This window comes from Oreochromis niloticus, linkage group LG5, assembly GCF_001858045.2.
Source record: "Oreochromis niloticus isolate F11D_XX linkage group LG5, O_niloticus_UMD_NMBU, whole genome shotgun sequence".
NCBI lineage: Eukaryota > Metazoa > Chordata > Actinopteri > Cichliformes > Cichlidae > Oreochromis > Oreochromis niloticus.
The window spans coordinates 24,187,606-24,201,162 of NC_031970.2; the positions used below are offsets into that span (position 1 = coordinate 24,187,606).

Consider the following 13,557-nt stretch of genomic DNA (forward strand, 5'->3'; position numbering starts at 1 on the left):
TGCACTGAATAAGACCCTGATTGAGTTGCACAAGACAGGTTCAATGACTGCAGTGTAGAAGTGGATCAGCAGCATTTGTATGTAATGTAAATAGAATAGAATATTGGGGTAACAACTTTAAGTTTTAATGGAAAGGAGACGCAAATGTGCATTTTTTTAATGCTTGTGTTTATCTAACACTATTACTTAGTTTTTACATTACTTTAAAGGGATCCTCATTTCATTGTTTTGGTCAGTAACATTTAAGATAATTAATGAACCTGGCATTATTTTTGATTTGCATGAAATTCTTATGGAGAGCATCTTCTTAGATCATCAAGAGTCTGTAATTCTCTGCTTTAGCAGCCCACCTCACTCGTCGAGCAACTAAGTTGAAATAAACACAATATAAGTAACTGAGAAAAATAATAATAATAATCAAATAAAATTCTGCAACAAACACAGCAACTCATTATTACAGAACATGGCCACTCAGAATTAACTAGATCACTGTTATCACTTTGTACAGGTTTGGGTGGCTTTAATGCCAGTGTTAGTTTCAGAATCAGAATACATTAATAATCCCTAAGACAATTATGTGGGTTACAGTTGCTCCAAGATAACAACAGTAAGAGACTAAACTAATTAAATAATACAATATATTACAAAATTTACAAAATATAAGAAATAGCTCTAATAAATAACGTTTTTTTTATATATACGTAGCTGTATTAATTGCTTATAAATGCAGCCTATATTCTAGTGGTGGACAGCCGCATGTTGCAATAGATTAAAATATAAATATCAGGTGAGAAATAAAATAATAATAATAGAAAAAAACCCAAAGTAATATTCAGCTTTAGTCCACGTGCTTTTAAGTGTAGTCAAAGCTGCTCGAGCTGAGAGCACGTTTTCTACCCATAGACCAGCGCCGTGTGTTCTCAGTCGAGCGGTGGAGGTCTTCGCGCGATAGACGATCTTCGCTGGAGAAGCGCCGGCACGTGCGTGAAGGGCGGCGCTCACCGTGACTCCCGCCGCCCACCTCCCCTCCCCCTGCCGCCCCCTCCTCCCCGTCACGTTTCCTTTCTTTGTGGAGATTGTGTTTGCCAGAAGCCAAAGTATCGCCGGAGATTGGCTGGGACACAGCGAATGTAGGTCAGGAGCTGCTTGTGCAAACACGAGCCACGCAAAATAGCTCAAATGTGACTAAAACCGACGTGTCCTAGCGCTCGATAGACGCCGTGTGGCCGCTGCTGATAGGCACATGGCGAATTAAATTTAGGTCACGTAGCTTGGGCTCGGGGTTGGGGCTGGGTGTGATGTGCTTATTCAGAACCCCTTTCTCATTACAGAAAGGTGAGCTGAATCATAAAACTCTACGGTGTACTTGTGGGGAATTAGGCTATGGGGTCACAGGGATATAAAACTCATCACCTGCCGTTTGGATATCAGCTTGTGTCGGTTTCAGTTATCATATTAACTTGTTATTCACCCCCCATCATGGCTCCATTAGCGTCTTTATCCACACACCACCTCCCCGAGCTTCGTCTCTGTCTGCGGTTATGCGTCAACTAAATGCTCAAACGGAAGTGAGTCAGTAGTGAGAAGTCATTGTCCGAAGTACCTCTAATTTATCAGTTTGTTTAACATCTGTACATATTTTCTTGTATATTTAGAAACAAAAAAGCAATGAAACAAACAAACAAACAAAAAAACAGATAAAATACCGTCCTTACATCTACCGGTGGACTATATTGAAAAGTCCTCATCATGTTCAAAAGCGTTGCCTGCAACATATATAATAGTGTTAGTGGAGTTTATTTTGAAAGAGTTCAATGTATATACATATATATATATATATATATATATATATATATATATGTATAAATATATATATATTTGTATGTATGTATATATATATATATATATACATACATACAAATATATATATATATATATATATATATATATATATATATATATATATATACATGTCCCCTACTTCAATTCATCTGCCTTTTTTAAAGTACAACAATAAGCATCTAATTTCTTGGGTTGCTTAAAACCTGCAGTAGTAGTAGTAGTGAAATACGCAATTAAACAGCGCCACCGTGTGGTTAAAATCCTGACTGGTCCTTCTGGCGAAGTAGACAGATGTGGGTCTTGCCTTTGTCCCCACAAAGAATCAGGTCACCTGATAACGAGGAGTTATTCAGGGCACCGCTATGTAGCATATGATGAAAGTGAAAATGTGTCAGAGATGGGAAAGCTGTTTGTATATTAGTAGGGAATCTATTTTTAAAACTTGCATTTTAGAAAGAGAACTAGTTCATCTTTTGGGGTTTTTGGGTCACCCAATTGCCAATCAGCTATACAGAGTATAATAATGCCAGACCAAAAGAAGAAGAAAAGAGAAAAAGAAAAACAGCCATCAAATCCCCTCAACTCCCCCGTCAGACCTGTGGTTTTAAAATATGTTTTAATATAATTGGTTTCCCTCAAGGTGGCAGTGCTAGCTTACGTGAGGAAGTCTACTAAAGTATTTTCAGCAGTTAATCCTGGCCATTTTATCCACCTTTCTAACTCCCTCTAAGTTTAAAATTGATGAAATACTATATATCAGCCTAAGCTGGCCTCGCACTGAACATACTTGAGGTACTGGATGTATTTGTATATAGCAGAAATGCAAGAAGAACTAAATTTGGGATGCAGTACATTAGCATTAGGGCTCTAATTAGAGTTATAGAGAGGGTAATAAATAAAAAAAGCAGTCAAGCTCTGTAAATCTCTTTGTATTGTCTGCATGCAATATGCAGAGGCCTTGTGTGTTAGAGGGTTGTCAAAACAGACAGTACTGCATTTACTGGTTGAGTGGTATGTTTTTACTGCTGCAGGTGACTCCCGAGGGAATGAGTACAGCTGTGCCTGGGGCTGTCATCCATCACCCACTGCTTCCTCTGTGACAGTTCATTCAGTTATATTGGCCCTTTCTTATAGTGTCATATTTAGGTACGTTTCAAGTTTGAATGAAAATGCAGAAATTATTTTCCCACTGAATTTACCCAGTTTACACAACTATGTCGACACTGTGGAGATGCTACAGTGTTGCCCCTTTTTTGCATGTATTTTGTGTGGATTTGAGTAGTAAGTCAAGGAGCTGTGAGTACAGTCAGGGAAAAGAAAGTTTTCACAGGACTCTGCAGTCTTGTGAAAATCAAAGTACACCCTGTGATTCAGTAGCTTGCAGAACCGTCTTTAGCATCGATAATTTGAAGTAATCATTTTCAGATTCTCACATCATTGTGGAGAAATTTTGGCCCAGAGTCTTTACAGCATTGCTTCATTTCATTGAGGTTTGCTAAAATTTGTTTCTGCACAGCTCTCTGAAGGTACCGCCACAGAATTCATCATCCTGAGGTCTGGCAACGGTTTGAGTCTTTTCCTTTTCAGCCATTCTGTTGTAGATTTGCTGCAGTGCTTGGGATCATTTTCCTTTTGTAATGGCCCAGTTCTGGCCAAGCTTCAGCTTTTTTACAGATGACCTCACAGCTGACTCTGTAATACTTTGACATACAGTTCATGGCGCCTCAGTGACTGCAAGTTGCCTGTGTCCGCAGTAAAGGCTCAAATCATCAACCCTCCACTACCGTGCTTGACTGTTGCTATGAGGTGTTTGTGATGTTATCCAATCATGGTGCTGTTTTGTACAGCCAGACATCTTCCCTTTGGTCTCATCTGTCCAGAGTACAATGTTCTGCAAATCTTGTGATTTCTTCAACTTAATAAGAGGCTCTCTCCTTGTATCCCTTCCAAACAACTTGTTCAATCTTTTTCTAATTGTACTGTGATGAACTTTAACATTTGTGATGATAATTGAGGCCTGTAGAGTCTGAGATTTAGCTCTTGGGTTTGTTTTTGCAGTTTCTCTGAGCATTACATGGTCTGACCTTGGGGTAAATTTGCCAGGACGTCCACTCTCGGGAAAACTGTGGCATTATGTTAACACGCAGCTGTTCCAGACCAACAAGCTGCCAAAATGTCAGCTGTCATAGAGGTGCCCATGCTTGCTGATGATGATCAGGTAATCAAGGCAATTTGATTAGCAGCATCTAGCTGCTACTTAACGTCTTAATTCCTATGGAAGCAGTAAATGTGTGCTTATTATTTCACAGGACTGCACAAAGTCCTGTAAAAAACCTTTCAAATGACAGTAATGCCTCTATTTATGTAACAAAATCATCCTCCACCCGCCCCTCGGGCACAATACAGATAGAACAAATAAAGCCTAACTAACTAAAGGCAAAGTATATGCATCCAAATTTAGACTGTGCCTCTTTCTTTCCCTTTGTAGATGAAGTGCAGTGAGTGGCAGTGACTTTCATGTTAAGGCCCAAAATGTCCTGCAGCAGTTTCCTTTTTGATGGCTATCACTGTGAAGAGAGCCATCAGGGATGGAGATTTGTTTCCCCTGCAGGGGATGAGAGGTGAGTTTAAAGGTACTCATTGTAAATTAAAGAGTTTTGAAATACTTTTTGTAACGTAAAGAAAGACATTAAGAAGAAAGTGAAGTAATAACTGCAGTATATAATAACTTTACCTTCAAACAGCAGTGCTAACATAAACAGTGTGATGGATTGTAAATAAAATAATATTTTTTTGTGATGTAATAAGTGATTTTCTCAGGTTCGGACTTTAGTAATCTGAAGCGTCAATATCAAATTGAGGACAGAAGAAGGACAGAGTTTGAAGGCAGTTCGTGTAGCCTCCGTGTACAGCAGAAGAAGAAGTGTCTGGCCGTTTAAATCGGCCAATAAAAAGCAGTTAGGTAAACTCGTTTTGTATATCAGGTTGTGCTGTGCAGTGAAGTGGTTTAATTTAAACTGAAATATATTTAGCTACAACTGGTGGAAAATTTGAGGGGAATTTCGGGAACAGCTAATAAAAGAGAGTAAACATGCTGATAAAGAGCAGCGATACACTGGAAGAATGATCGTTAGCTTCATTTGGGCCCATATAGGTCCTTAGGACACTCTAAGCAGCATCCAGGGTAACTGATAAACAGTACCTGGAAAACAAAGTTTAATATTATGACAGCAGTAACAGTCTATGTGTGATACTTGCCCCTGTTTACCCTCCAGAGGGCACACATTTTGTGACAGGCAGACAGGCACGGCAGTAGGCAGCCAAGATCTGCTGAGATCTGTTGACAAGCGGCTTCTTGTGAAGAGGTGCCAAATTATCCTGAGGGGGACATCCAATGCCACTGTATCCAAGCAGTTTAATGCATTTACCTTTGTTTTAGTACACAGCAAAGAAAGTTGATCGCTGCTACTGAGGATAGGGCCCAAAAAAATAAAAAAATAAAAAAATAAAGGAATCTTCTGAACTCGTTTAGCCTTTAGTGTAATATTGGTTAATTACTTTGCAGACTAGTGGAGCACTTATACTTTTATCACAAACTCTATGAAAAAATGTGAGCATGAGACCCACGGCTGTAGATTTTTACAGCATCCGGTTTCGAGTGAATGGAAATCCTACGTTGCTGTGTCAGATCCATATATCCATATATATTTACAACAGTCAGCCACTGATCATTGCACGCTCCAGTATCATTTAGACAGTGACAAGGTGTAAATGGGAAGCAGGCAGTGTTATCACAGAAGGTCTGAGGAATATTTAACAGAAGAATATGTACCTTTCAACCCTGCTACTGGAGCTCCCATTTGTTCATCATGTTTTGAAGTGAACTGTCACAGGCTGTGCAAGAAACTTGCAGTCATGTGAAAAAGAAAGTTTTTCACATGACTCTGTGTAGTCCTGTGCAAAACTGAGTACACCCCATGATTCAGTAGCTCGTAGAACCACAGTCAGCAGCAATAACTTGATGGAATCGTTATCTGTATGGCTTTATCAGGAGACCCTCTCCTCTTTACAGCGTTGCCTGGGTTCATTGTTCGCTGGCATTTGTTTATGCACAGCTCTCCTGAGGTCCCGCCACAGTATTTCAGTCGGGTTGAGGTCTGGACTTTGACTGAGCCATTGCAACACCTTGATTCTGTTTTTCAACTATTGTGTTGTAAGTTAGATGCTGTTCAAAAAGTGGTGCGTACAAACGTTTCACACACCAATCAGTTCTTTGTCAATATTTTTATACCTGAATTTGTTTACCTGAAATTGTGTGCATTTTGTTTTATTTGTTTTCTCATCTGCTGACAGATCACATGATCCTTGCCCTCCACTTGTTTCCTATATTCCCTTGTAGTCTTTTTTCATATCGTCTTTGATATTCAAACATTTTTTATTTCTTTATGTTTTTTTACCTGAGCCACAGCGAGTATCTCAGGGGAAATCAATATTCTGAACCTTCCGTATTCCAGCTGGCGTCTCGCATGTTGTTTTTTTTGGGGGGGGGGGGTTATTGTTTGTTTGTTTGTTTGTTTACTAAACTGTCTTCACTCCGGTGGAAACATTTAAGGAAGCTGTGTCTATTTTTTGGGTTCCTCTTTGGACAGAATTGTTTAGGTTTCTTCAGTTGGACTTTCTCTTGTCTCTTATAAGGTAGGCATGTTTACTTATATAAAGAAATAGGGGCGTAGCAGATTGCATACAGACTGCCCAAGCCTCTTGGTTCAGAATGACTGTGGTTCACTAACATATGCTGGGTGGTTAGAACAGAATAGGCCGGAGCGCATGTTTCGTAATCTGATGGTGATTTTTGTGTGCAAACTGATATTTTTGTGCAGGGTAAAAATATTTCCTCACACATATGAGTAGACGAGGAGACGAGTCTTGTAGTTTGTTTAGATGCAGCCGTGCAAAGCTAAGCTGTGCTGCTGTGTTGGTTATAGAGAGAACAGACTTTGTCCTGGCAGTTCTTCTAAACACGCCATAGATGTGGCTCCTTGGAATTCTGACGATTCTCGGAACATTGTACAATCAGAGCTTGGGGTAAATTTGCTGGGACGTCTGCTCTTAGGAAGATTGTGGCATTGTGTTAACATAGACCTGAATGCTCCAGATTTTTTATAGATATATTTTATAGAGTTGGTCACACTTCCTGTGGATCTGGATCAGTTAATCAATCAAGCCATCTTATTATCAGCACATAGGTGCTATTTACCTTTGTCATCCATATGGAAGTAGTAGGAGTGTACATAATGTTTTGACAGAAGCACATAGAGTCCTGTGAACGCTTTTTTTTTCACATGATTGTAGGTATTGTTGAACTTGTCGCAATTTAAGCCTTAATTTGGCTTTCTTACAGAGTATATTCAACACTTGAAACCAGGGGAAAACATAATCCAGCTACCTCCGGTATAATGTCTTGCTGTAGCTAAGCAATTCATAAAACATTTCCCACCTGAAACAAATTGTCTTGCACTCTTGCGCATTAATCGGCCACATTATAACCATGCTTTATATTGTGTAGCTCCTCCTAGTGTCTTCAAAATACTAACTCTTTAGGGCACAAGGACCAATGGGGGTCTCCTGTGGTGTCTCAGATATTGGCAGAGTGCTCTGGGGTCCTGCGTGGAGCCTCCATGGATTTGGCTGGTTTCAGTAGATCCCACAGACGTTGATTGACCACGGCCTCTGTCATGTACCTCAAGCCATTCCAGAGCTCTTTTTGAGGTGTAGTGGGGGAGGGGGGTATTGACCTGTTGAGGAAGGCTCATACTTCCGTGGTCTATACTGACTGTGATTAAAATGGTGTTACATGTCCCACATACATAAATACCATAACCAAAGATTTCCCAGCAGAATGTTACATTGTAACCAAGCGATTAGCGTTATTTACATCACCTGCCTGTCAGTGGTTTTAATGTCACGCCTGATGGTGTGCATAGGTGTATGTTCAGTTTCTGTGTACTGTCTCATTTTAGTACCATCTACAGGCTGAAGCTTTTTGCCTTCAGCACTCCCGAGGGAGCTGCTATGATGACACCACCTGAACAGGAAGAAAAAAATCCGATTTGTATTCAGACTCGGACAGAGAATATTGCAGGAGCCACCCTAGCACTTCTCCCAGTGTGGTTCTCCTCCTCTTGCCCCCTCCTCCACCAATTATCCATCTTAATTTCTTCCTCGTCCAATCATCTCATTTTCACGGTGCTGCACCCTCCAATCAGCATCTGTCCTGCAGGCAGTAACACTTATACATATCTGCTGTAATTAGACAATCACTTCCACATGTGGCTCAAACTTCTTCAAACCACTCAATCCCTACCTCACCCTCCCATCCGCCCACTGTCTCCTTTTTCCTCCCTCTGTTTTTCTTATTTCCCTGTCTCACACTCCACTACCCTCTGTGTGCCCCTGTTCACTTTTTCTCTCTCCCTCTTTCTCCTTTCTTTCTGATTGAATTACCATAAGTGCAGGTCTTGGCCAAAATATGCCAGCTTGTTCTGATTAAAACTGTCCTTGTTATACCAGAGACTCTCCAAATGGCTGTGAGCAGTGTGTGTGTGTGTTGGTGTATTTGGGGGTTGGGTTCAGAGAGGGAGTAAAAGTGGATTGGGGGGGGGAAAGGGGGGTCGGGTGTAGCAGCATATGCAGTACGAGTAGAAAAGAAAAAATGCAGCCAGACAACATTGCATGATGAAAGATGAAGAAGTCCAAGAACAAGATGGGGACAGATTGGAAGGAGATGGAGAGGCAGTGCTGGAAAGTGGGAACGGAGAGGGAATGAGACGGTAATGGTAGTTGACAGAGTTGGGTTCACAACAGGTTCATGGTGACATCATGGTTGAATTTTCGGGGAACATTTATATAGGAAAAACTATTGGATGCACATGTACACAATGCAAACCCCCGACCTCCTTTTTCCCTCGTCTTTTTTTCTCTCTTAGCTTATCCGCTAACACAAATTGTTGCAAACAAGATCAAAAATGCAGGTTTGCCCATTCAAAATGAAATTTTGCCCATATTATTTGAATATTTCTGTCATGACTGTTCGAATGAGAGAGAGAGCGCCTTATTTTCTCGCGTTGTTTGTTGAACTTCACGTCCCCCGAATTGACAGCTGCTACACAGAATGTCACTCCTTTCACCTTTTCTCCCCCAGCAGCCCTTGCTTTCTCTCCTCCTATGCTCCCTCTTTTTTTTCCTTTCCTTTTTTTCCTTTTTTTCCTTTTTTTCCTTTTTTGCCTGCTAGTCTAGCCAACCCTCACCGCTGGTACAGTATGTTCTTTGTGTGTAGGCATGTTTAGCAGTTTGAGAGACAGAAAAGACATAAAGGAGCCTTGGGATCCGAAATGTGTTTATAGTGTATGTGTGGGTGTGATTATATTTGTGTCAGCTCTTTTACTTGCTTGAAGAAAATTAACAGCAGGGTGTTGTGGCGTATTAAAGGTTCTTTGTGTGTTGTGCGTGCATATTTTCTGCGTGAGCCGTTGCGCCCTTGTTTATTAGTTTTGTGGGCACTTGCCAGCGCTGGTGCGAGCGTTGTGCCGTCTTCTGACATTCTCCATACGTGCGTGTGTGTTTGTGTGCCCGGGGAAAGCGAGTGAGCTTGTCATGCGTGCCTGTCATCCTCTGCATGCTTCGCCCTGCGCCACAGTGCTTCACATGACATCAATCTGAGCACAGTGGGATAGTGATCTCATTACCAACAGCCTGTTGCTGATTAAAACCTGTCGTCTGCAACCCCCCCCCTTCCCCTTTCCCTCCTTAGCCCTTTCTTTTCTTCTTTCCCCCTCCTTCACCGCTCTCCTCTGCTTCCTTGTCCTTTGCCTCGCCCCCCCCCGTCCTGCTTCTTCCACCCCTCAACTCCAGAGTCGCACCATTCTGTGGTTTCTCCACTGCCTGCTGCCAAAAAGGGCCCCATTTCAAGCTCTGCAAAAAGTTATAAGCTCCCCTCATTTTTCCTCTTCAGTTTTGGCCATTTCTTTGTTCTCTCTTCTCTGCTTTACATCTTTAGGCCTTCTTTATCACAGGCTGAACTTCCCAAAAACTTTTACCTGCAGGCCTCAGAGGAAACCCTTCTCACATTTCTAATCCCCTGCTTTAACAGTGCCACTCGCACTGGAACAAAAGTGGGCGAGAAAATGAAAATGTGTCTTGAACTGTCTCCACTGGTGTGAGTACGCATCAGCACGTGGATACATGTGCAAGAAAGGATGCTATGTGCAAGTGCTTGAAATTCATAAATACACAAATGTGCCTTTCACACTCAGATGTTATACACTCACCTCGTCTTTGTGCATTTCACTGACACAGAAACACAAACAGCACTAACCTTTCACCTCTCCTCACTGACACCGTTGCTGGGAAGTGTTTCGGAAACTTGATAGTTACAGCAGTGAACCTGGAGTTTGGATTATACCCGCTCCAGGTTGTTTCTCAAGTAATTTTTTCTTAAAAAGGCACAAAGTATAATAGTTAATACAGTAAATGTGTATTTCTAAAGATGTGTAGATTGCTACCTTTAGGCGTTATAGTCACAAATTCAATAAATACGGTGCTGCAGCTGGAGAAGGCAGCCTGTGTGCGTTGATTCCACCCTGGACCGTTTCCCTTGCTGTCTCTCCACTTTCCTGTCTCCGCTTGTCCAATGAATGCCCCAAAACCAAAATAATAATAGTTCCATAAATATCTGTGTGACACTCTTCTGTTGTTTTTTACATTAAGTTCAAAATAAAAGTTTTGGTGTGACCGAGTGGGCAACAACATGCGAAAAAAACGTCCTGTATTTGTACATGAAATCCCAGAAAATCCATTCCAGGTATTTCATTCATTCTACTGTTTAAACACACAAAACATATCTTTACAGATCTCTTTACATATTCTGTTATTCATTTTTCACCGTGGCTTAGGTCTGTTGTTTTCATATCATGTATGAAAGGAGCTCGGGATGTACTGACTAATCCAAAACATATTTCTTTAGCCGTCGCCGGTTAGATGGGGAGTCACCGACACACGCACTGTTCATAAAGTATTGCATGGTGGTAGAAGCACTTCATTCTGAACTGAAATATAACTTGTTTAGCATCAAAGTCTTTTCCAGACTTCCAAACTTTTCCAGGAGGAAACACAGATGAAAGATTAAACACACAAATCAAAACCGACACCCTCCATCTCCATCTAACTACACCTATTTATTGGCAACCGATCAGTGCAGACACACACAGGTATCAGGTAACTGATCAAACTGAACCTGCTCTGTACTACTCAAACAAAAAGTCAACTTTTTTCATTTCACGTTTTATATTAATATTAATATTTCATAAACCAAAAGTGAGAGTCTGACTACTAATAAATATAGGTTATTAACCAAATTAAAGTAAAATTGACTGTGATTAGATTTCTTTTCAGTGTACTGTTCTTTACTGTATGTCATTCTCATGTTGGCATTTATATTGTAAAATATAATCACCTACAGAGACGGAGTGTGGAGGAACTATTTAATTTTATAGTCATTTTTTAATGAAAAAAGAGATACGTTAGTCTGATATTATAGATAATAAGCGTAATAACTTAGGTCCACTTATTCACAGATATTTAGCATGGCACTGAATTACTCGTGTTAAATCAATCTGCTTAAATACTTGGCTGATTAAAATTGGTCAGTCAACCTGAGGGTAAAGCTCCTGTGCTGGAAGTCGACCTGCGCCGCGCTGCTCGCTGTTGCTGTTGTGGACGGGCCTGTAATGAGCCGGCTCACCGCTGAGGCCAGTCAGGCAGACGGTAGCAGACAGTTTTATCTCTGACATGGAGAGGCAGTTAGCTCTGTCCCTCAAGGCCCGTCTGGCCAGGTTTGATCTCATCATGGATCAAATGTATCTCTGTTAAACGTTTCCTTACCCGAAAACGACAGGGCTGATTTGCTTAGGAAAATCCTGTAGGAGGAAAAGACTCCACTTCAACTGAGTTAAAGGTGTGGTGACTGCTAAGAGAATGGCCCTTTGTATTTCTCAAGCTAGGCAAGATGGAAAACAGTTCACAGCATTTGCATTTTTGAGATTTAATGAAAACTGACGTGTATGCCAGGGTTCCCGTGACACTTGGTAAATTTTGCAAATTTTGCGTATTTGCATCACTTTAAATGCACGATTGTAATTTTCATTAGTGCGTTGAGGTTTGATTTCCATACTTGTACACAGTTTATCTGTATTATTGCTCAATTGCAATCAGTTACATTCTTTTTACTTTAAATGGACATGTTGAATGTTGAATGAAAACTTGCACTACTAGTATCACATTTGACGGTTTTAAACTATTGTTTCCATCACCCTGAGTCACAGGGATGCTAGGGTTTATTTCTATCCCATCAGGAACATTTAGTCACAATAACCCACTGAGTAGCCCTTGATTGGCTCGAGGCCCCCGGACTCCCACATTGGCTGGCCGCAGTCCCAAAGTCAAGGCATTGTAAACATGGAGCAAATGCCAAAAACTGACACCGATATCCCCAAAGGTGTGCAGCCCTCTGCGGCTTGTATGTGTTTGTGTATGTCTGTGAGTTAGTCACTGTTTCATGAGGGTGGCTGTACGTACACGTGCGCGCCGCTCTCTCGCGCGTACGTGTGTTGGTTTAGGTCTATCTTTGGACGGCGAGAAAAGGATGAACAAATTTAGAAATTCAAAACAAACGGCCACACAGTTGAAGCCTCACAAAAAGAGTGTTGACTGACAGCATGCGGTAGATGGAGTGAAGGTAAAGAGAGAGACGCAGACTTTGAGACAAAGAAAGAGAGGGGTGGGGGTAAGAGGTGGCGGTGGTGTTGGTGGGGGTGGTGGGGGTTCAGCAAGTTGAAACCTAAGATTTTTAGACCCTGTTTTCCCTGCCTTCGGGCATTCTGTGGCTGGTAAAAAATGTGCTGTATATTTGAAGTGTTGGATCACGTGACAGAGGCAGGGTTTGTGAATCAAAGTACACAATGATTTCAGGAGGAGAGAGAGAGAGAGAGCGAGAGAGAGGGTGTATGTTGGTGAAAGAGAAAGAGAGAGAGACGGGAAAAGGAGAGGTAGGAGGAATGCAACAGGCTGAGCTCAAACGTTGCTGCGAGAGCGACTTCTGACTGACAAACTCAACAACTACACTCCTCCTCGGCTCATTTCTCCACTGACTTACAAACCACTCTTCTGTGTGGTGTTTCCCTCTTTGACCCCCCCTCTCCCCGGTCTGGTAAGTTTGCTTTTCAGTCTTACTTTCCTTATAACTTAATTCAAGTTGGCGGTTTGCAAGAGAAAGAAGACAGACAGAGGACATGTCAGAGCATGAGTGAGATGTGTTCGTGTTTCTCTTGTCTCTCTCCCTCTCCCTCTCGGTGTGTGTGTGTGTGTTTCTGGGGCAGCATGAGTGGGGAGATTGAGTTTCCCGAGGACAGCTTTAATTGAGAACAGAGCTTTTGAGAGAAGGAGAAAGAACAACAGAAACAGCTCGGGAAGCGAATGAAAGCTGATCGGCACTTGCGTGTGCTCTCCGTTTCAGATGATGAATACTTGCGTAAATCTTTGTGTCCGTGTGCGTGCGTCCTCATTTGTTTTGCCCTTGGATGAGCGTACAGCTCTGCGGTTAATTCCCGACTTCCCAAACTCTGATTCGCGGTTGTTCAAATGACGATCTTGGAAAGGAAA

The 13,557-nt window shown here is 41.6% G+C and overlaps 1 protein-coding gene across 3 annotated transcripts in view; it reads left to right on the forward strand.

Annotated features, from left to right (window-relative positions):
• Positions 1-1,083: 1,083 nt before the first annotated feature.
• The window catches only part of LOC100707970 (retinoic acid receptor gamma-A), a 48,560-nt gene continuing 36,086 nt past the window's right edge, over positions 1,084-13,557 (forward strand). The window contains exons 1-3 of one of the 3 annotated variants that reach the window (XM_019358952.2): positions 1,084-1,130; positions 3,901-4,060; positions 4,331-4,463. The gene's annotated coding sequence lies outside the window, so the exon portion shown is untranslated. Of the gene's footprint in view, positions 1,131-2,882; positions 2,989-3,900; positions 4,061-4,330; positions 4,464-12,896; positions 13,106-13,557 lie in introns of those variants that run through there. The other 2 variants (XM_025907344.1, XM_013269201.3) reach the window with 2 other exon arrangements.